Source organism: Zootoca vivipara, chromosome 9, assembly GCF_963506605.1.
Source record: "Zootoca vivipara chromosome 9, rZooViv1.1, whole genome shotgun sequence".
NCBI classification, from domain to species: Eukaryota; Metazoa; Chordata; class Lepidosauria; order Squamata; family Lacertidae; genus Zootoca; species Zootoca vivipara.
Window position 1 is genome coordinate 10,408,692 of NC_083284.1, and position 22,369 is coordinate 10,431,060.

General features: G+C 44.4%; 1 protein-coding gene across 5 annotated transcripts in view; it reads left to right on the forward strand.

Moving 5' to 3' along the window:
• SHROOM3 (shroom family member 3) overlaps positions 1 to 22,369 on the forward strand; it is a 232,742-nt gene that overhangs the window by 73,120 nt on the left and 137,253 nt on the right. For 2 of the 5 annotated variants that reach the window (XM_035114001.2, XM_035114005.2), the window contains exon 1: positions 7,237 to 7,441. The exons of 2 other annotated variants lie outside the window; for them this stretch is intronic. The gene's annotated coding sequence lies outside the window, so the exon portion shown is untranslated. Of the gene's footprint in view, positions 1 to 7,236; positions 7,721 to 22,369 lie in introns of those variants that run through there. One more of the 5 variants, XM_060278377.1, reaches the window with a different exon arrangement.

Consider the following 22,369-nt stretch of genomic DNA (forward strand, 5'->3'; position numbering starts at 1 on the left):
TCCATCTTTCCCAACATCAGGGTCTTTTCCAGGGAGTCTTCTCTTCTCATGAGGTGGCCAAAGTATTGGAGCCTCAGCTTCACGATCTGTCCTTCCAGTGAGCACTCAGGGCTGATTTCCTTAAGAATGGATAGGTTTGATCTTCATGCAGTCCATGGGACTCTCAAGAGTCTCCTCCAGCACCATAATTCAAAAGCATCAATTCTTTGGTGATCAGCCTTCTTTATGGTCCAGCTCTCACTGCAGCAAAGTTGGCATCTGGGTTTATTGCAGGCTCTGGTACCAGTGTCCATGTTAAGTCTGGTGGTTGTATTATTGTGGGTGAGGAGTAGTTTAAGATTGGAAGGCTGTCTGTAGGCAATGAAAGGTCTTCCTCCCAGAGCTTGAGAAAGAGAACTGTCATTGTCTAGGAGAGGTTGTAGATCTCTCATGATGCGTTGAACTGTTTTAACTTGGGAGCTGTATGTGATTACTAGTGCTGTTCTGTTATTTTCTTTTTTGGGTCTGCTTTGCAGCAAGTTCTCTCTGGGTATCAGTCTGGCTCTGTTGATCTGTTGTTTAACTTCATCGGGCGGATATTTTAGTTCTAAAAAGGTTTGCTGTAGACCTCTTAGGCGAGAGTCTCTGTCTGTAGAGTTGGAAGAGATGCGGCTGTAACGTAGGGCCTGGCTATATACAATGGATTGTTTGGTATCATTCATATTGAGGAAGAAAAGGCAGGGCTCTCAGAGTTCTTGAGGCTGAAACCTTTATTACGGTATTTCGTTATAAACCTCAGCCTCCCAAGGAAGCATATATTTGAAATGAATTCCTTGATACTTAATTCACAACATCCCTTCTGTGGAGGTTTTTAAGAAGAGGTTGGATGGCCATCTGTCATGTATGATCTAGTTGAGATTCCTGCATTGCAGGGGTTTGACTAGGTGACCCCTGGCAGTGCTGTAGCTATGGGGGGGGGGAACACTAGCCAGGGTATATATTTTTGCCCCAACTGAAGCCTCCAGAGGGGTGCCATTGAGGCTCCCAGCCAGTATGTGTGTGTGCATATCTAAATGCATGTGGGGGGCAGTGGCATAGTGTGGGTTGCCTGTGCCCGGGGTGGGGCCTCCTGATGGACTGGGCAGCTGGGGTGGGTGCACCACGGGGGGCGCACATGGAGGCCTTGTGGAATATGAATGAAACCCACTTCCAATAGGCTCCTCGCCCTCTGCCTCCATCCACCTGCCCACTAGACCAACCTGCTTGCTGCTGCTGCTGCACCTCAGCTGGCAGGGCCCCATGCCTGCCATGGGGTCACCTGATTGTGCCCCCTCAAAAATGTGTGCCTGAGGCCATGGCACCCCAACTCTATGCCCCCTGGGGGTTCCAAACTGGGTCATTGACCCGGGTGAAATAAAGCCTAATTTCTCCCCTGCCCTTGGGGTCTCTTCCAGCTCTACCATTCTATGGTTCTGTGATTGTGTGACATCCGTTGCTCCTCTCTCTGTGCATCCTCATGTTCTTCCATTTACAGAAAAAGAGATCCCCGCCCCGCCCAGTCCACACCCCGATTCTAATGACCCGATCACCGGCGGTTAGCAGTCCATGAGAAAGATGCCGTGCGTGGGCCTCAGTCCTCCCCCTCCCTTTCCCCCTTTTAATTTGGTCTATTTTTAGTTCTAAGTTCCCTTTCCCCGCCCACACTTTATAGCAAGAGTTTTGCAGGTGGAGGCAGAGCAGCTCACCTTGCCGAGCACGCTGTGATTCCAGAATGGCTTATCTGAGTCAGAATCGGGTCAAAAAACAAAACAGAATCCATGCAGTTTCAGTGTCAATGTTAGCCAAGCCCAAGTGGTTTGCTGACTCCTTTCAGTGAGAACAATCAGCCCGCATTCCATCAACATCACCTGAGCAGCGCGGCCATTTCCAGGGCCCGGGACACCTTCCAGATTCTCTTTTAGCCCTGTTAACTGGTTTGTGGCCTCTCCTCTAAAAGAAGAAGCCTTTGCTTATTTGTTTTCATCGCTCAATTGTGCCACCCCTGCACTTCCTGGATCAGCTTTACTCTTCCCATACTGATTTATAAATAAAAGCACTATCATACCACTCTGACAGTCCTGGAGGATCCTGGGAGTTGTTTGTTCAGAGAGCTGGGAACTGTGACTCTGTGATGTCAGCAAACTGCAGGTCCCAGGATTCTGCTTGACAATCAAAGGGGCTTGATTGTGCTTTAAACACATGGGGTGGATGTGACCTGAGAAGTTATTGCTAGTTATATTCAAGACTGTGTTTATGGTGAGATCCCATAAAAGTACAAGAGCACTATAAAGTTAACTCTTTTTTAGCAAAAACAGGATCTGCTCAGGCTTAATGAGCCCAGCAACTCATCTGTGGCAGGTCTTGTCCCATGAATCAAGTTGCTGAGACTGAAGGTCCCCACTTCCCCAAAGGCATCTAAGTCCCCTCCTTTTCAGGGTTTTCCACAAGCAATCTGATACTAGGGAGGGGAGCTTGTTGCAACAGGAGGGGGAGACACTTGTGACTCTTCACCAGCCTGACTCATCTCTGCCTCTTGGCCTCCTCCTCTCTTGCTTCAGCTTCTGCCTCTGATTCTGGACTGCTCTCTGCCACAGACTCTACCTGCTCACTAAGCCCTGTTACATCTTCAGCTTCTGACACCTCCCCCCAGTCTACTGCGTCTTCTCCCTGTGACCACTCGTCATCCCACCACCACTCCCCAGGCTCTGAGCCGTCTTCACTTGGGAGTTCCCCAGCTGGTTCCTCCCACCATTCCTCGGTGTCCCGTCAGTCCATGACAACCAAACAGAGGACTGCATTTGGCCCCTGCCCTGAATGATATACTAACCCATGTTACGATGTCACCATACTGGGTGTTTTCCCACCCATGCTCCATATTATTGGCTGCTACTGGTACAGATGATCATATAGAAGAGGTTATGACCTCACAATATGGGTTGGTGCCTACAGATTATCCAAGAAAGGGGTGGTAATTAGACATGAGGCTGCCATTTTAGACAGTAGCCTCATGTCTTGCATGTGAGATTCTTCCCTGCTGCATGTTGGGAAAAGGATGTTTGCAAGAATAGCTTATAAAGCTCTCTGGAGCAAGGATTGCCTGGGGGGGGGGAGGCTTGCATTGTTTTATAAGAGTAAAGTATCCTATACATTGACAAAGAACAGCAAAGCACCTCTCCTACATTCAATATGTTCTGGCTATGATCCATAAAAGAACAGTTGGTTTAATAAGCCCTTAACTCGCTTGAACTTCTCTTCTCGCAGAAGATACTTTGGCCAGGATGTGATGAGATTCATTTGTTCCTTCCTCGCATTTGACTGTTCAGACAGAAGCAATAAAGCGGAAGTGTGTTTTGCGGGTTTGGGAGTTGCCTCTAGACAGATAAACCTCCGTGTATAAACAAAAATGCTTGGGTCATGTTCACTGAGTAGTGCGATAAGTAGACCATGGATGCTGGATTGATCACTAGTAAAAGCTAGGGAGGGTCCAATCTGTCAATCTTGGTTTCTTTCAGTTCGCCATATTCCAATCAGTTTGCATTAAAATTAAGTCTTCATGAAAATTCACCAGCATATATAATCTGGCAAACATAGGGGAGAAATTCACAGAGGGGGTTGAATTCTAGTAAAGTTAAAGGTAAAGGACGCCTGAACGATTAAGTCGAGTCAAAGGCGACTATGGGGTTGCGGTGGTCATCTTGCTTTCAGGCCAAGGAAGACGGCGTTTGTCCACACACAGCTTTCTCGGTCATGTGGTCAGCATGACTAAACCACTTTTGGCTCAACAGAACACCATGACGGAAACCAGAGCAGTGCACGGAAACGCTGTTTACCTTCCCGCTGCAGCAGTACCTATTTATCTACTTGCACTGGCGTGCTTTTGAACTGCTAGGTTGGTAGGAGCTGGGACAGAGCAATGGGAGCTCACCCCGTCGTGGGGATTCAAACCACCGATCTTCTGATTGGCACGCCCAAGAGGCTCAGTGGTTTAGACCACAGCGCCAACCGCATCCCCTGAATTCTAGGAAGGAGCTCTGGTTTGATGAGCAGTTTACTTATCTCAGTGCTGCTCACTGATACTGTTTAGGAAACGGCTGTGAAAAAATAAGCACCTCTTAGTAAGTCTGCCTATGATCCTCATACACTTAAAATCCCAGTGGCCTGACTTTTCTTTCAAATTGCTCTGCCTTCTACCCTTCAGTGCATTCATTATACTGTTTTACATCTACTGATTTAATTTATTGCCGTACAGTTCACTTGGCCTCCACCATGCATTTTATGATAGGGGAACATGAACTTCCTGCAATATAGCTGACAAGTCACTCTCAGACCTCGGTTTCTGTCGAAGGGGGAAACCAAAGCTGGCTCAGGTGAGTTCTCAGCTCACCATAAGTGCATAACAGTTATTGGAAGGCATGCAAAGAAAACGGTAGATAAAAACGAACGGGGGCAAAGGCTGACGTCCATTTGATGGATGGGATAAATATATATAAGGTCCACAAGCAGTAATCTGCATGCAGCTTCCCAGCCCCCACTCCCCTCCGGTGCTGATCATGTTGCCACCGCGAAGCGATGTTGTAATCTGCAACTCGTGAGGGAGAACAGATTTTTATCATGTTTCAGCAGTCATACAAAGCAGGGCGAGTGGGAATCTTGATGGACTTTGAATGAAAGACCATTTCCCAAGCAGTAACTTAACAAAGCGGGTGTAAGGTAAAGATAAAGGACCCCTGGACAGTGAATTCCAGTAAAAGGCGGCTATGGGATTGCAGTGCTCATCTCGCTTTCAGGCTGAGGGAGCCGACGTTTATCCGCAGACAGCTTTCCGGGTCAAGTGGCCAGCAGGACTAAACCGCTTCTGGTGCAATGGAACAGCCATGGGCTGGTCCACCATCCCTCAGACCATGTGGTGGGCTGGATTATACTTTTTTCGGCGGGGGGGGGGGGCAATGAACAAATTCCTATGCCCCACAAGTAACCCAGAGATGCATTTTAAATAAAAGAAAACATTCTACTCGTGTAAAAACACGCTGATTCCCAGACCGTCCGCGTGCCGGATTTAGAAGGCGATTGGGCCGCATCCGGCCCCTGGGCCTTAGTTTGCCTACCCCTGATATAGGAGTTAAAGGAGGAAAAGGAATTTTAACATCCAGAGTCCCTCTGAATCAAAGGAAAGATTCCTGCCACTTTTTAGCATTCTTCAGTCAGGTATAGCATTTTTTCTTTCATTACCAGGAGTTAATGGATTATGCCTCAAGAGTATCTGGCATTTTTACAAAAAAAGCAAGATGCCAGAATAATAGTTCACAAACCATGTTAACCTAATCTCCCCCCCCCTTTAATTTGGCTGTGGCATTAATGTCTCTTCATGTGAGCTTTGGCACAGAGTGCCAAGAAAGTAAATCAACTAAATCCCACTTTTGTGAATGAAATCAATTAGCAGATGGATTTGGTTCCAGTGATTATGAATCCAATCGTAGCTTTGTAGGGCTTGCCGTAGCAGCGGATGCTAATGTTCTGCTCGAGTTAGTTTTCTGCAGTTTTAATCACCTTCTTTTTCTTTGTTCCCCACCCTTTGGGTGGTGCTGCAGATACATTTCATCAGACCGGAAGTTTTAAAGGTGAACTTTTAAAGGTGAACTTTAAAGGTGAACTTTTAGATGCATTGGCTTCACATTGTTGGGTCTGGTTTGAACCATTTACTGGTATAATACTTCTGTCACAAAGGCCATGGTACATAGAATCTCAAAGCCTTTGGCTAGTCTAAAGACAAAAAGTCTTCATTCAGAAGATCCTTGGGTAAACATATAAAGCTGCCAAATGGGAAGTGTGCACACGATCACTTTCCTATAACTGGGTTTTGAAAACCCACAACGTACCGTAAATCTGGTGGCAGTTGTGTGCAATGACTGATATAATGGTGTCCACACCATATTTCTGTATTAGAACAGTGGTACCTTGGTTCTCAAACGCCTTGATTCTAAAACGCCGAAACCCTGGAAGTAAGTGTTCCAGTTTTCAAACGTTTTTCAGCTATTGTTTCCGGGGCGCCTGCACCAATCAGAAGCTGTGCCTTCGTTTTCAAACATTTCGGAAGTCTTATGGATTAAGTTTGGAGCTTTTGTTTTTGCTATTTATTGTGTGTTTCTGTTTTTGAGGCTTTTTCGGTTAATTTGTTTTTGTGACTGTGTGGAACCCAGTTTAGCGAGCGATTGATTGATTGTGTGACTGCGGAAATGGATTAAAAAAACCCATCCAAACAATGATTATCATCAGTGCAGGTAAGAAAAAAAATTAATTTAAATTGTTATAATCTACAATACTGTCTTACTTATTTTATAGTACAGTACATTGATGATTGCTTTCATTTTATGGATCAATGGTATCGTTAGATAGTATAATTCATGTCAAATTGTTGTTTTAGGGATTGTTTTTAAAAGTCTGGAATGGATTGATCCATTTTGCATTACTGTACTTTCTACGGGAAAGTGTGCCTTGGTTTTGGAACGCTTTGGTTTTGGAACGGACTTCCGGAACAGATTAAGTTTCAGAACCAAGGTACCACTGTAAGTCTAGATTTCATTTTGCCGACATATATAAAATATTTTCTGGCACAAAGCCATCCTGTGAGCAACATGGCCACAGGTCCCCCAAGATCCCACTCTGGCACTCTAACCACTATGCCGCACTGTCTAGGCTTTCCCTTTGCTTGTGTGCTCTAAGTTCCTGATGGCCACTGCTTGCAAAACAGCTCATATTTACACTTTGTGTGTGTCTGTGGGTGTCTCCAACACACGTGCATCAGATTTCACCTTTCTAAGTGTATTTGCACCATATTTCACGATCTCCACGTTTGCAGGGCAGAGACATACAGGTGACCCGTTCCCAGACTTTCCTAGTGATTGGGATCTCTTGAAGGGTTGCACTCTTGGGTGCTTAATTCCCAAGTGCCTTTACAGAGAGATTTGGGGTGGCGGTGGCTACCATGTAATAAATCGCGGCACTGCATTTCTCTGGCGTGTTTGCTTGTTCGGGATTTACTTCTGTTCCAGCCTCTCTCCTGTCTTTGTGTGTGGCATAATTGCATTCCCCAAAACTCCTGGCAAAAGCTGACTCACACTCCCTCGCCACTTCCCGTTTTCCCCCCATCTGCTCCAGCCCTTGTCTGCAGCCCGGCCTGCTGGCAATTGGCAGGTAGAACAGTAATCTACGGTAAGAGCGCCGGCAGGCAACAGACAGAATCCACCTGCCTCGTTGCCTTGATACTGATTTGCAGTTCCCTTATGTACCAGCAACAGCCTGCTCAGTCCTCCTTCCTTCCTTTCCTGTAAACGTGTTTGAGATGATCACTGCTTTGCCGCCACTCTTTCAGCACCTCTCCGAAGAAGCATGGCTGTCGACAAGACTCTCCTCCGGATTCTGTAAGGTAAAGCAATCTTTGCTTAACTCAGCGCTGAGAAGAAGGGAGAGTTGAAATTTGGAACCTGCATATATCCTATGTCTTGGCAGGGCTCGGGAGGAGGGAGGTGGAAATCTCAGGAATCCAGGTGGGCGGCTGCAATGGTTCTTTAGGGCTCATAAAGTCGACAAACAAGTATCCCGGTGATGACAGCAGGAGAAATAGTCCAGGCTCTCTGTGACAAGTTTGCCACAAATAGAGACTTTGCCCACACTTTGCCGGAGTTTTGAAACCTTGGCTGGGGAGGTAAGGAAGTTCTGTTAAGAGATGTCGTTTCAAAGTTGAGGCCTTAAGATTAAAAATTAAGAAAGGCCGCCTGGAGTATGAAAAGAGTTTTGGCTTAAAGCCCTACGCATGATGTGGGATGTGTGCGATTTAAATCTCATAGTATGTTCTGACTCCCACAAATGATTCACCTGCTGTCTCGGGGCTTTTCTAGTGAAACTTGAAAATGTAGAGGCTGTTCTGTGAGAAGGGTGGCCATTTCTCTCTCTCTCTCTCTCTCTCTCTCTCTCTCTCTCTCTCTCTCTCTCTCTCTCTGTGTGTGTGTGTGTGTGTGTGTGTGTGTGTTCCCACCCCCCTGGCCAGGCAGTCTCTTTAACAGATGTGTGACTGGGAGAAATTCAACAGGTGAAGCTTCTGCTGACATAGAGAAGCAGTGGTGGGGAATCTGCTGAACTGACTTCTACTTAGGGGCAGATGAGGTGGCTGATTTTAACATCAATATGGTGTGTGTGCATGAGGGCTACAGAGCCCTTCCGCATTTTACCTACCTGCCTGTTGTCAGTTGATTCAGCTCCTTAGTTTTGCTGCTTCACGGGAAGTGAGCTGGGCTGGGAGAAAAGTGATGGATTACAAGGAGGTGATTTAACAGGGCTCAAGGTTACTTGGAGTTGTTCTTTCAAACCAGGAAGCTCTGTCCCAAATTCCTGCGAGTTTCAGTTGATGGTTGTAATTATTTGCAAATGAGAAGAAACCACTCTGCACATGCTTAGAGACACTCTTGTATTCGATGCTTCTCAGGATCCGGAGGGAAGCCTGGCACGGAAAACTACCTAAGCCCTACCTAAAAAATCCTGATTGTGTATAATAATAGGATAGCTGAAAGAGGGTTATGAAATTAACCTGCGCAAATTGAAGGTGTCTGCAGTGAAGCAGTCAGGCTAAAAATTGTCTTTAACACAGTTTAGTGAAATAGATTGGTATAAGAGGCCCAGAGATGTAAATGTGACTTGTTGAGGCCAGTATGTTTAAGTTGAAGAGATGTCTGCAAAGGTTGCTTTGGAGTTTGGGTGCTGTTGCAGGGCGAGGGGGTACAGTTTTAACAGTTCAGTCCTGCAATGAAAATGTGTTAAATAGCAATCTAAAGATGACTCACCACTTAACGACTCAGAGGCCAAGCTGATCCAGAAAACTATGTTGCAGTTTGGTGGAAATTTATGTTACATATGAACAAACACCTTTTTTGAGTTTTTGTTCTAGTCCCCTCTATGTATGAATCGATTTGGTGGAGTGTGTAATATTTTATTTAACCTCAGTCCTTCTGAATGGTGTAACCCAGCGTTTCTCAACCGCTGTTCCGCGGCACACTAGTGCCGTGGCGTGCGGCGACGAGAAGGGCAATTTGCATTGTCACGTGCCTGGCGGCCGCCAATAGTCGACACTGACCCGCCTGAAAGTAATATTTCTCTCCTCTTTCCCAAAGCTCAGTGCCAACGAGCCTGGCGGCCGCCAATACACAGCACTAACCCACCGGAAAGCAATATTTGGCTAGTGTTTCTTACAGTCATAATTATAATATAGGGCGGCACAGAGTTAAATTTTTTAACCTTTTTAATGGTGGTGTGCCTCGTGATTTTTTTCATGGAACAAGTGTGCCGTGGCCCAAAAAAGGTTGAGAAACACTGGTGTAACCTTCCATCGTCAACAGATCTTGGGGAAGTCCCTTTAGTTTATTACGTACCTTTATGGAAAAACATGGGCTTGCTGCTTTACATTGTTGTGTTGTTGAGCACTTTGTGTATTGTTTGTATATTGTTTTATTATTTATTGAATAATAAATAATTTTTAGAAGGCATCTGAAGAAGACATTTGAATTTTTAGAAGACATCTGAAGGCAGCCCTGTATTGTGAAGTTTTTAATGTTTAACGTTTTATTATGTTTTTATATGTGCTGGAAGCCGCCAGAGTGGCTGGGGAAACTCAGCCAGATGGGTGGGGTATAAATAATAACATTATTATTATTATTATTATTATTATTATTATTATTATTATTATTAATTTAATTATTAAATTTGTATACTGCCCTTCACCTGCAGATCTCAGGGCAGTTCACAACATAAAAATACATTATAAATGCACAAAATACATGATAAAAACGGGGGGGGGGGACCACTAACAACACCCTACCACAAATACATTAAAATATTAAAAGGAGGTATCAGCTGTTAATCAGCCAAAGGCCTGGTTATAGGTGGGTGTTTTCACCTGTTCTTTGACCGACTACAGTGCCTGGGCTAGGGTGCAGCCGGCCTTTATAGGCTGGAGGTGGACCAGAGTGAAGCCTGTTCCGCTTCAGTCTGCTCCCAAGCCCCACCCACTCATCCTGGCCGGATTGGCCAGGATTCAAATGGCGGGAAAGCCCACTAAACGAGTGGCCGGCCCGGGGATTCCCTCAACTGCTGGCCGCCAATCCTCAGCTTTGCTCCCTGGGGATCTGAGCCTGCTGTGACGGGTAAGCAGTCATTTTGCAGTGTTTATTCTGCGTAGCCCAACCTGATGCCCTCTGGATATTTTGGGCTACAACTCCCATGTGGCTGGTGCTGGCTGTGGCTGATGGGAGTTGTAGTTCAAAACATCTGGAGGGTTCCACATTGGCAACACACAGCCTTGGATGCAAAACCCAAGAAGAAGTTTCAGTGCACAGGGATTCTATAAACTCAGATCGTGTATTACTCATTTTTGCATCTTTCAAAGTGGTGTGTGCATGCTCCCCCCCCCATCATTTTGTCCTTGCAGCAACTTTGTGAGAAGGTAAGACTGATCCATGGAAGGTGATCCTCTGGGCAGTAGAATTGAGCCCATGCCATGAATGAATGAATGAATGAATGAATCTTTATTTGCGTCAGCCATCGGCCATAGCAATAAAACAACAATACGATATACAAAGAATAGACATAAAAAGTCAATTATATAATATACATTTTGGGGTTTCGAATCAATAGTCAAATAGTGGATCTGATTCCGATTGCCCCAGCTAAAAACCTTGCAACCTTTGCTGTCACCTGCTCATCTTGATCTGCCAAGAGAAAGGACACTGTGGCAGTGGTTGGGCGACCCGGAATGGACAATAAAAGAGGGATGATAATCTCATTCTTCAAGTCTTTATAAAGAGTGCAAGCCAGAAGGGCGTGCGCCACTGATTCGTTACGGCCATCTCCACAGGGACATAAGCATTTTTCATATGGAATCTGTTGGAATCATCCCACGAGTACAGCCGAGGGCAATACATTTATCCTGGAATAAATAAGTAAAAAATTTAAAATTTAAAAAAGTGTGCATGCACACTTCTTCAGATACTCCTGCATACACACGAAAGCTTGTACCCAGAACAAACTTAGTTGGTCTCTAAGGTGCTATTGGACAATTTATTTATTTATTTCGACTGCGTCAGACCAACACGGCTACCTACCTGAACCTTATCCTGGAATGATGCTGTAAATGAACTGTTTTGTACTTTGAATACAGAGCCAGCAGTGCCAACAATTTAAAATTATTTAATCGGTGTTAAAATACTTTGATCTTTGTGGTGCAAATGATGGATGTTAAGTGGGGAAGAGAGCATAGCTTCTTCTTCTTCTTCCCTAGGGCTCTATATGTTTTTTAAGGACCTGGGTAGACTTAATCCTGATTTAGGTGTGCAGTTCCACAATGGTGCCACCCTAGTTTGCACTGGGTGAGACTATGCCCAATAACATACGCAACTTTATCAGATGTCTTATCAAACTATGATGTGATGGACTTTGAATCATGACTAAATTTACTTGCTAGGTTTTCAGTTCCCATAGTGAAAAGATAATCCTAGACCTGAGTGCAATGTGCATCATTCGATCTACACTGCTGCTACTTTTTCCAGTAGTTTTGCTGTTTGGCTGTGATATGTGAGATTCTTAGCGAAGCATCACCTACCTTTTCAAAGTTGGAGGCCAGATCCTGAGAGACAAAATGATTTTGTGGTGCATATAAGTGAAACTTGAACCTATCCACCTGTAGAAAATTGTGAACGTTTGAGGTGTGTGGTGTGTGGGGAGAGAAACCCGCTGCCCAGTAGTTGAAGACATTCCTTGAACCTACTGTTGTAGTCTGGTGTCTAGTTAAACTGTGGAACTCCCTGCCACAGGAAGCAGTGGTGGCTACCAATTGTTGTTGTTGTTTAGTTGTTCAGTCATGTCTGACTCTTGGTGACTCCATGGACCAGAGCACGCCAGGCACTCCTGTCTTCCACTGCCTCCCGCAATTTGGTCAAACTCATGTTCGTAGCTTCGAGAACACTGTCCAACCATCTCGTCCTCTGTCTTCCCCTTCTCCTTGTGCCCTCCATCTTTCCCAGCATCAGGGTCTTTTCCAGTGAGTCTTCTCTTCTCATGAGGTGGCCAAAGTATTGGAGCCTCAGCTTCACGATCTGTCCTTCCAGTGAGCACTCGGGGCTGATTTCCTTCAGAATGGATAGGTTTGATCTTCTTGCAGCCCATGGGACTCTCAAGAGTCTCCTCCAGCACCATAATTCAAAAGCATCCATTCTTCGGCGATCAGCCTTCTTTATGGTCCAGCTCTCACCAATTAGGATGGCTTTAAAAGAAGATTAGACAAATTCCATTGGTGGCTACTGTCCAAGAAGGTTATGCTTTACCTATACTGTCAGAGGCAGTAACTCTTCTGAATATCAGTTGCTGGAAACGGCAGGAGGGGAGAGCGCTCTTGTGTTCGAATCCTGCTTGTGGGTTTCCTGCAAGCATCTGATTGGCCCTTGTGAGTACAGGATGCTGGATTAGATTGGCCATTGGCTTGGTCCAGCAGGCTCTTTTTATATTCTTAAAATCTTTTGCAAGCCAAGTCTCTGTTACAAGGGATTTTTCTTTTTCCTTTTGTTTCTTGCTGTCCTTCATTGTTCTTTACAGATTGTTGAGCGTCTGTCAGGATAAAGGCAGTTTAAAGTGCTGACAATGTATGTGAGGATTTAAAGGCAAATCAGAAACTGATGCAGAAATGTGAACTGACTTTACGCTGGGCAAAATGAGAAACTCGAATTTGCAGATTTGTCCATCGAAGATCACCTGGATTGTTGCTTTTTTTGTTTTTAAAGGTTATGGAAACCCTGGCCGGCACACTTTGTAGCCCTGCCATTGTGTAGAGCTGCCAATTAAGTTAAAAAAAAAAAAAGAGGAAGGGAGAGAAAAAGAAACTTGGGGCTCCCAAGTTATACCTTGCTTCTAATTCAGCCTGGATAATACAGTGCTGTGGTAAAGAGACTGAACTGTGAACTCCCTGATTCAGATTTCAAATGGGAGGCCTTGGGCAAGTCTCTGTCCCTCAGTCTCCCATCTGTAAAATGGGGACAATAAAACATGCCTGTGTTACAGGGTTGTGAAGTAATATATACCAAGGGCTTTTAAAAAATGAGATTTAAGTGCAATATACTGTTTTAATTTTCATACTCTTCTGATGTGACATATTGGTTTTTACTTCATCTGCAAAATCCTGCCATTTGGTTCATTGTTCAATTATTTTTACAAACTGGAGCTCCCAGAGACAACATAGCAATTACTTAAGGTAAGTTGCCTTCTGAGAGCAGACTCCTGAAGCAGGGCCCTTTTACTCTATAGAAGTAACAACAGTGATTTCATTCATCACTACGGTACTTTAAAAAACAACAACACACCCTCAAAAAAATATAGAGATTAAAGAATGAGGGAGCCACCTGGAACTTTTCATTCTTCCTTTATGCTCAAGTTAAGCTCATAAATACCAAATCGCAACTATTGTGTGTGGAAAAATTCTTGCATGCCAGCAATCCCAGCCTGTGTTAATTCCCCACCAGTCATTGTCTCATATTACAAAGGTGTTACCGGTAAATGATCCAGATTCGAAAGCACGCTATTGAGTAATGCAGGGCAAGGTGGGGAGATGAAAAGGAATCCTTTGTAAGACAACTATTTCAAATATTCTACTTTTAGACAACTTTTTAGAAAACATCTGAAGGCAGCCGTGTTCAGTGAAGTTTTTAATGTTTGACGTTTTATTATTTTTTATATTTTTCTGGAAGCTGCCCAGGGTGGCTGGGGAAATCCAGCCAGATGGGCGAGATATAAAAAACAAAATTACTACTACTACTACTACTACTACTACTACTACTACTACTACTACTACTAATTTCAATGAACTCTGTGTATGTCCATGCCATGATACCTCCAGTTGTCTGTTGTGACGCATTGCCCCAGTGTGATGGGGCCTTCTCGGTAGTGGCGCCCGCCCTGTGGAACGCCCTCCCATCAAATGTCAAAGAGAAAAACAACTACCAGACTTTTAGAAGACATCTGAAGGCAGCCCTGTTTAGGGAGGCTTTTAATGTTTAATCCATTATTGTATTTTATTTTTCTGTTGGAAGCCGCCCAGAGTGGCTGGGGAAACCCAGCCAGATGGGCGGGGTATAAATAAATAAATAAATTATTATTATTATTATTATTATTATTATTATTATTATTATTATGGAGGCTTTCCCTCAGGAAATGTAGTCACTTATTTTATTTACCGATCATATGTATAAATCGCCTTCTACTGGAAGACAACAGGGTGAAAACACATAAAATTAAAGTCAACGTTAAGCAATAATATGAAAACAAGCCAACATAAATTCTGTACAGGTAACCCCAGGACCACTTTATTGTGTTCTGAGATGCCTGGGCTCGACCTTGGAGTTAATTATTTCAGATCAGATTAAAGTGCTCCTGAGCAAGTGCAGAGGTCATTTCTGTCACCATAATTGTTACAGAGAATTCGCACACATACACATCAATGGCTACTAGCCACAATACCTGTGCTCTGCCTCCATCACTTCTGCTACTGCTACTACAAGTAATAACAACAACATGCTATTATTATTATTATTATTATTATTATTATTATTAACATTATTAACATTATTATCAGTAGTGGTGGTGGTGCTTCTGGGCTGTCATCTGACTAAGGAATATTTAGTTGTTGTAAAGGAATATTTAGTTGATATTAAGTTACCTTACATAGTAACTTTTTTAAAAATGCATATACTACCCAAACCAAAATGTAGCTTTTTCAGCAGTTGCGCAGTAACAATGCGGCTGCTGCGATTATGCCACACTTGCATTTGATACCTCAAAAAGCAACAACTATATTGACGTTTTTGGCGATTTGCAGATTCATTGACTCAGGTAAGAGCTAAGCTCAGTATTCCCGAATTGGAGGACGAGCCCTAAAACACGGTGTCAGGGTTGTTGTGACTACTCCTGAGTAACGACCTTCCACATGCTTGTCTTTCAGAAGTCTTTATTAGTGCACATTATTTACAGTGTAGCGAGCTGTTGGTTTCATGTCTCCTCATTCCGAATCAGAATCTGGCACTGCCTCCTTCTGCGATTTGGACCAACATAAAAGCCTCAGGACAGTGAATCTCCTCCCTTTTCTCCTCCTCCTCAATTCCGGTGTCGGAGGGAAGGGTCTACGTTCTGCCTGATTCCTCTCCTCTCTTTCCCTCTCCCTCTCTTCCTGCCTGTGGAGCAGGGGCTCTTGGATGCTGCCAGAGGTCTGGCACTCCCTTTCCGTCTCCGGACTTTCCTCATCCGCCCCTTCGCTTTCATGACTGCTTGGAGATGGGCTGCTTCTGATGGGGGGGGGGCTGTTCTCTATAAGCCCTTCCCCTTACACACGGATACAAACTAATGAGCCCTCTAGTTCATAAGACCTTTGCACCGCGTCCCACGGTACTGAATTATTTTGCCTGCCCTCCTCCGCCCCGCCTCAAATCTTTATTCCCCCCCCCATGCCACCTGATGGGTGAACCAGAAGCAGGGGACAATGGCCTTTCCTCCTGCAGCATCCCCAGACTAACCGGGGAAGAGTCCCATGTCTGGAGACAGGCAAGCAGCTGCCTGCCTGGGGTTTGTCTAGAGGGCAGCGTCTGCCCTGAACTGAAGCTGCAAAGGCCGCAGGAATGTGAAGAACGCCAGAGGCATGCTTGAGTGCGCAGCTTTAGAGCCCGGCACTGAGGACAGAGGCTCTCAATGCCGTCCGTCTTGAGCGGCAGCTTGCCATAGCAACAGCTTCTCAAGGCTGATTTTTTTTTATTATCATTAAGAACTCTCACGCAGTCTGGGATAAACAGGGCAGAGGTTTAGGGCCCAGTCTAGCTTATAGGGGCAGTGCAGATTTCCCTAGACGGTATCGCTTCAGGCTGTGGGTAATGAGTTGCACAAATCCAAGGCTCCTCTCCCCTCTCCTGCAACACTCCAAGCTCCCTGCATGCAGAAGCCTAGCTTATCAGGGGGAAAGCCCAGCCTTTCCCCTGAATTGCTGCTTTACTATATGCAGGGAGGCTCTGGCCCTGTGTAAGAATATCCAAAACCGCCCTGCTACCTATGATTTGACTACTGAAGAAAGCATTTTGCTGACTGAGTAGTTGTGGATAACTGTGTTTTAGTTAGTTTGTTTAGTTAGTTAGTTTAGTTTAGTTAGTTTGTGTTTTAGTTAGTCACTACCCAACCCTCCCCTGCATGCACCTATGGTTTTATTTTATGGGCTTCCTCATTTTTTGCAGAATCCCCTAAGTGTGATTATTATAGGAATATAATGTGGGACAGATATTTTAGAATCAATAAATTAAATGAGATTTATTTTTTTATATTTAATTTGTGAAAACCCTTTATACCTACCCTTGCATTCCTCTAAAGCAGTGTTTATCAACCAGTGTGCCTCCAGATGTTTTGGGACTACAACTCCCATCATTCCTGACCACTGGTCTTGCTAGCTAGGGATGATGGGAGTTGTAGTCCCAAAACATCTGGAGGCACACTGGTTGAGAAACACTGCTCTAAAGAGACCCCTGAGTGACTCGCTTTTTTAAAAAAAGGTTCTATCAATTCCAGTTCTCCTGGTTTCTAATTTTTCTAAACTTAGAATCAGCTCTCCACATCTTGCTGCAATTTACAATTTTTGTTTTCATCTTCATGAAAGTTTGCCAGCAATTTAGCGCTAATTTCTCCTAGCAAGCACATTTTTTCAGTGTAATGTGCACTTTTGTAAGCAGTTTAATATGATGCATTTCTGGATGCTGTTTTCACTGGTATATTCCGTTTTAGCCATATTTACCCGTAATATGGCAAGGGACCCAGCAAGGGACCCAGGTGGTGCTGTGGGTTAAACCACAGAGTCTAGGGTTTGCTGATCAGAAGGTCGGTGGTTCGAATCCCTGCAATGGGGTGAGCTCCCATTGCTCAGTCCCAGCTCCTGCCCACCTAGCAGTTCGAAAGCACCTCAAAGTGCAAGTAGATTACCAGCGGGAAGGTAAACAGTGTTTCCGTGTTCGCCAGAAGCAGCTTTGTCATGCTGGCCACATTACCCGGAAGCTGTCTGTGGACAAACGCTGGCTCCCTCGGCCTATAGAGTGAGATGAGTGTCGCAACCCCAGAGTCGGACACGACTGGACCTAATGGTCAGGGGCCCCTTTACCTTTACCCGTAATATATGCATTTTTGTAAACATTGGTTGGAGAACTGTGCTGCAAAATTCAGATAGGTGCAAATTGTGAAGGAGGGCTGTATTTGAGTTCACATACTGTTTCAGAAAGTGGGGATTTGAAAGATTTGCCTTGAAGTGCCAAGTTTTCCCTCCATCTCTTTCCAGTCAGGCATAAAGAATTAAGGAAGATACAGAAGTAGACAGGAGTGAGGAGGTCTGCAGAGAATCCTGAGGGTTGGATAAAAAGAGGTCTGGAGGGGCCACATTAAGACCCCAGGCCTGAGGTTCAACATATAACTTGGTTCCTCTGCAGGGCCACTAGGTGAGCAGCTTTTTAAACATCCAGAAATCTGGGAGGTCTGGGAGCCTGCTTCATTTCAAGAAACAGCTTGAACCAAGATGCCCTTTCCTAGGCAGTTTCCACAAGAATTTGCTGAGTAACTTGCCTCTCAAAAGGGATGGTTCGAGACCGAGATAATAAATGAATCAACATACACCTTTTGCCCAGTAAGTATTTCAAAGGACTTCCTTGTTCTTCTCCTTTTAAACACATATTTGATACAAGGGTGGTGGAAAACCCTTGAGATAATGTTTTGCTGCAGGAAATCCTTGCTAAGGACCACTTCAGACACAAGCTTCAAACTTAAATACAAGCTTGGTACCACATAACAGGGCATGGCAAACTGTAGCCTGCTGCCTCTAAGGGTACCCTTGTCCAAATACAGTGGTACCTTGGTTTTCAAACACCTTGGTACTCAAACCACTTGGAACCCAAACACTGCAAACCTGGAAGTAAGTGTTCCGGGTTGCGAACTTTTTTTGGAAGCAGAACGTGCTCTGTTTTGAGTGTTTTGATTCAGACTTGAGTGCCACACTTCCGTTTTGAGTGTTACGCTTCCAATTTGAGTGTTACTCTTCCAATTTGAGTGTTACACTGAGGTATGTCTGGTTTTGCTATTTATTTTGCATTTTTGTTTATGTGGCTCTTTTTTGTGTGGAACCCAGTTCAGCTACTGATTGATTGATTGATTGATTGTGTGACTGCCGTACATTGTTTATTGTTTTCATTTTATGGATCAATGGTCTCATTAGATAGCAAAATTCATGTTCAATTGCTGTTTTAGGGGTTGTTTTTTTAAAAGTCTGGAACTGATTAATCCATTTTGCATTGCTTTCCATGGGAAAGCGCACCTTGGTTTTGGAACGCTTTGGTTTTGGAACGGACTTCCGGAATGGATTAAGTTTGAGAACCAAGGTACCACTGTATGGTTTTAGGCCACTTATTATTTTGTGTATTACATTTCTATTCCCGAAGCAGAGGTGGTTCCCTGCTTGCTCATTTTATCCTAGTTTGTCAAGGTTGCCGAGGGGAGACCCCTATTCCTTTCACAGAGCTAAAATTACCAAAGTTCTCTGGGAGGAAGGCTTGACCATTAAACCATTCTGGGAACTGTAGCTTTGTGAGAGGAATAGGGGTTTCCCAATAGCTCTCATGACGCTTAACAGTTCCCATGAGTCTTTGGAGGAAGTCGTGATTGTCAAATGTACAGTCAAGTACTTGCACGATGCGGCTGTGACCTTTGGAAGGGTAAAAACAGTTTTTTTGGATTCTAGGTTTCATATTATTGTAATGTAGGGCTGGCATAGCTGAGATTCGTCTGCCGAAAATGGTGTCCGGGTGAAAATTCGTCAACATGTTCTTAAAAAGTGCTTTGAAACTTCAAAAACTCCCCTCCCCCCAAAAGAAAAGCTTAACAACTTTGCTTTAAAAAGCTTGACATCTTTTGTTTCTGGATTTTCACTTTTTGAAATATGACAACCCTATAAATGAGAGTCCCATGGACTGCAAGAAGATCAGACCTATCCATTCTGAAGGAAATCAGCCCTGAGTGCTCAATGGAAGGACAGATCCTGAAGCTGAGGCTCCAATAATTTGGCTACCTCATGAGAAGAGAAGACTCCCTGGAAAAGACCCTGATGCTGGGAAAGTTTGAGGGCACAAGGAGATGGTTGGACAGTGTTGTCAAAGCTACGAACATGAGTTTGACCAAACTGCGGGAGGCAGTGGAAGACAGGAGTGCCTGGCATGCTCTGGTCCATGGGGTCACGAAGAGTCGGACACGACTAAACGACTAAACAACAACAACAACATAAATAACAACAAAATAACAACACTGAGCTCATACCAATGACAAACTTAGTTGGTCTCTAAGGTGCTGGTGCAAGGAATTTTTTTATTTTGTTTCAACAAAATAAATGTTTCGTTCCTGTTGTTCAGCACACCAAACTTTCCAAGGCAGCTAACAAGCAATGTCGTAATTAAATCACACCAAATAATATAAAAACATGGTGAGTACTGTAATCATTATGAGTAATCATTTGGCCCTTGGGCATGAAGTCCCCTATCCTTGTTTTAAATCGTTACTTCAACTTCCATCTTACTGTCAGCCCTGGGGGGTGGGGGTGGAATCAGATTTCTTACTCTGATGAATTCTGATTCAAAGCATGCCTTGTCCAAATGTATAAATGCTGGATTATAGTTTATTCAGAAACAGGCAGGGAAAGAAATATGTTATGAGAACACTACTGGGAATTTTTCTCCATGCCTTTGTTTGACCTCTGAAATATCTCTTGCGTTTAGAGGATAGGAAGCCCCCAGGTCAGGCTACAAGCATCATGGAAATATTTGAAATTCAGCATCTAGAACAAAAATGTGCCTTGATCATCCGAAAGCACAGATAATTTTTGTGCAAGATGATAGTGCTATAAGCAATATATTGGAGATACTCTCTCTAATCAACAGGTGATCATTATCACCCGATGGCTGTCAGTTTGCAGAAGGCAAATTGCTCCTGTTCTCAGGTTTCTGAGAATTATTTGCCCTGCACACTGGGTGGAAAGTAAAGGAAATCAGTTGACGCTTTCAACTTGCAGGTATCATTTGACTGTCATGAGCCGAAAGCCAAAGAATGTCATCATTACAGGGAGACTGACATGAGATCCTGCTCCTCTGCCCCGACTGACAAAAGAGTGACAATTTGGTAATTTCCTTTTATTGAAAGAAAATATTCTGTAAAGAAAGTGTCTGCCAGTCTACAGGTTTTCGCCATTATAAAAGGGGCATTTCATCTAGGAGCAAAAATGACGATTGACTCTGAAATGCTGGTTTACTCCCCGACTCTTGCATCTCCAACAGAGGCATAAAGCTCCTGTTCCAATTCATCCTTCTGTTCCCACCCAAACTCTTTTGACGAACCTTGTGGGGAATTTCACTTGCATGACGGTAGCATATTTGTTCATGAACGTCAGAGAAACAGACCCTTGAAAATGTTCCAGTTGGCTTCAAAGGACTTAGTGTGTGCCTAGATGTTAAATAATGGTGGCTGGTGATGCCTTAAAAATATCTGCAGGAAGGTGGGATGTCCTGCTTTTCCTTAGGGCAGGCATCCCCAAACTGCGGCCCTCCAGATGTTTTGGCCTACAACTCCCATGATCCCTAGCTAACAGGACCAGTGGTCAGGGATGATGGGAATTGTAGTCCAAAACATCTGGAGGGCCGAAGTTTGGGAATGCCTGCCTTAGGGCATCCCTAAGGAGTAAATGTTGGATAAATGTTGGAGGGTATGGAGTTATGCAACCCCCAAGCCTAGGAGATAACCATGCAACCTTTAGAAGGTATCTGAAAGCAGTCCTGTATCAAGAAGCTTTTTCATGTTTCATGTTTCATTGTGGTTTTATATATGCTGGAAGCCGCCCAGAGCAGCTTGGGCAACCCAGTGAGATGGGCAGGGAATAAATAATAAAACTTAATCGGACATCCCTATTTTCACTGAAGAGATGTTGGAGGGTATTTAGGAGTGGGTTGACTGGATGGGTCCGGGGAGTGATTAATGCCTCATTATGGGAGGGAGTATTGAAGAGGACATCTCTGGATCCTTGCGTGGTCAAGGTGATTGAGGACATAGTCACCAGCCCAACCGCAGATATCCCTGGAGAAAGCAGATTATCTAGACCCATTTCAACCTGGCTTCTACTGAGCTAGATGAACAAATGATGTGGTTCAATACCTTCCACCGCAGCGAGCAAGCGGTCGAGAGCAACTTCCAGGCAGCAGCCCCGAAAGAAGGAAGGCACGCCATTTCAATTGATTTATTTATTGGCAACCTGTGTAAAAGTGGCCGCGCGTGAGTAGAATGCACATAAGGGGGGTGCCTAAATAATAATAATAATTTTAAAATTTATATCCCACCCATCTGATTAGGTTTCCCCTATATAAAAACACAACAAAACATCAAACATTTTAAATAAAAAAATCCTATACAAGCAACACACAAGCCAATAAACCAATAGAAACCAACAACAACAACAATAACAATGACAACAATAAAAGGTTACAGTTATACCCAAATGAAAATAACTGCCAACCCCAACCAAACATTTAACCAACCCCAACCCGACAAAAACAAAACAGAGGAACCAAAATTAGAACCATTTAAAACGTTTCAAAACATTTTAGCCAGTTGCCCCAACCCAAGAATTGTTCCAGCAATGTCCCTCTGGCCTCCCAGGAGCCTCTTTTGGCTGTTCAAGGTGAGTCTGGGCCCCGCCCCCTAGGCCATGTGGAAATGGACCTTGCAGCTGGGAGCAGGTCTTCCTTCCTGCACTCACGGCAGCAGCAAATGATAGGTGAAAGTGCAGCTTCTCTGCATCCTAACTCAGGCTTCCTCAACCTCGGCCCTCCAGATGTTTTGGGACTACAATTCCCATCATCCCTGACCACTGGTCCTGCTAGCTAGGGATCATGGGAGTTGTAGGCCAAAAACAGCTGGAGGGCCGAGGTTGAGGAAGCCTGTCCTAACTCCTTCGCCTACGCACAAGAGATGGCTGCACCTTCATGTACACTTGTGCTCATGTGTTCTGTATCTTCAAAATTCAATCTCAGAATTGCCCTTCCACCTCTCTTAGCTCATTACCAAAAACACCACCTCCACCTTTCCGCAGGTGTTCCTGAGGTCTCTTGAATTTGGGGTTGCTTAGTTCTAGGCCTCCCTCTTTTTCTAGGCAAATGCTGTGCCTTTGAAAGGCCCTCACTGTGTTATGAATGAGCCAGGCTGGAAAAACATGTTGTTT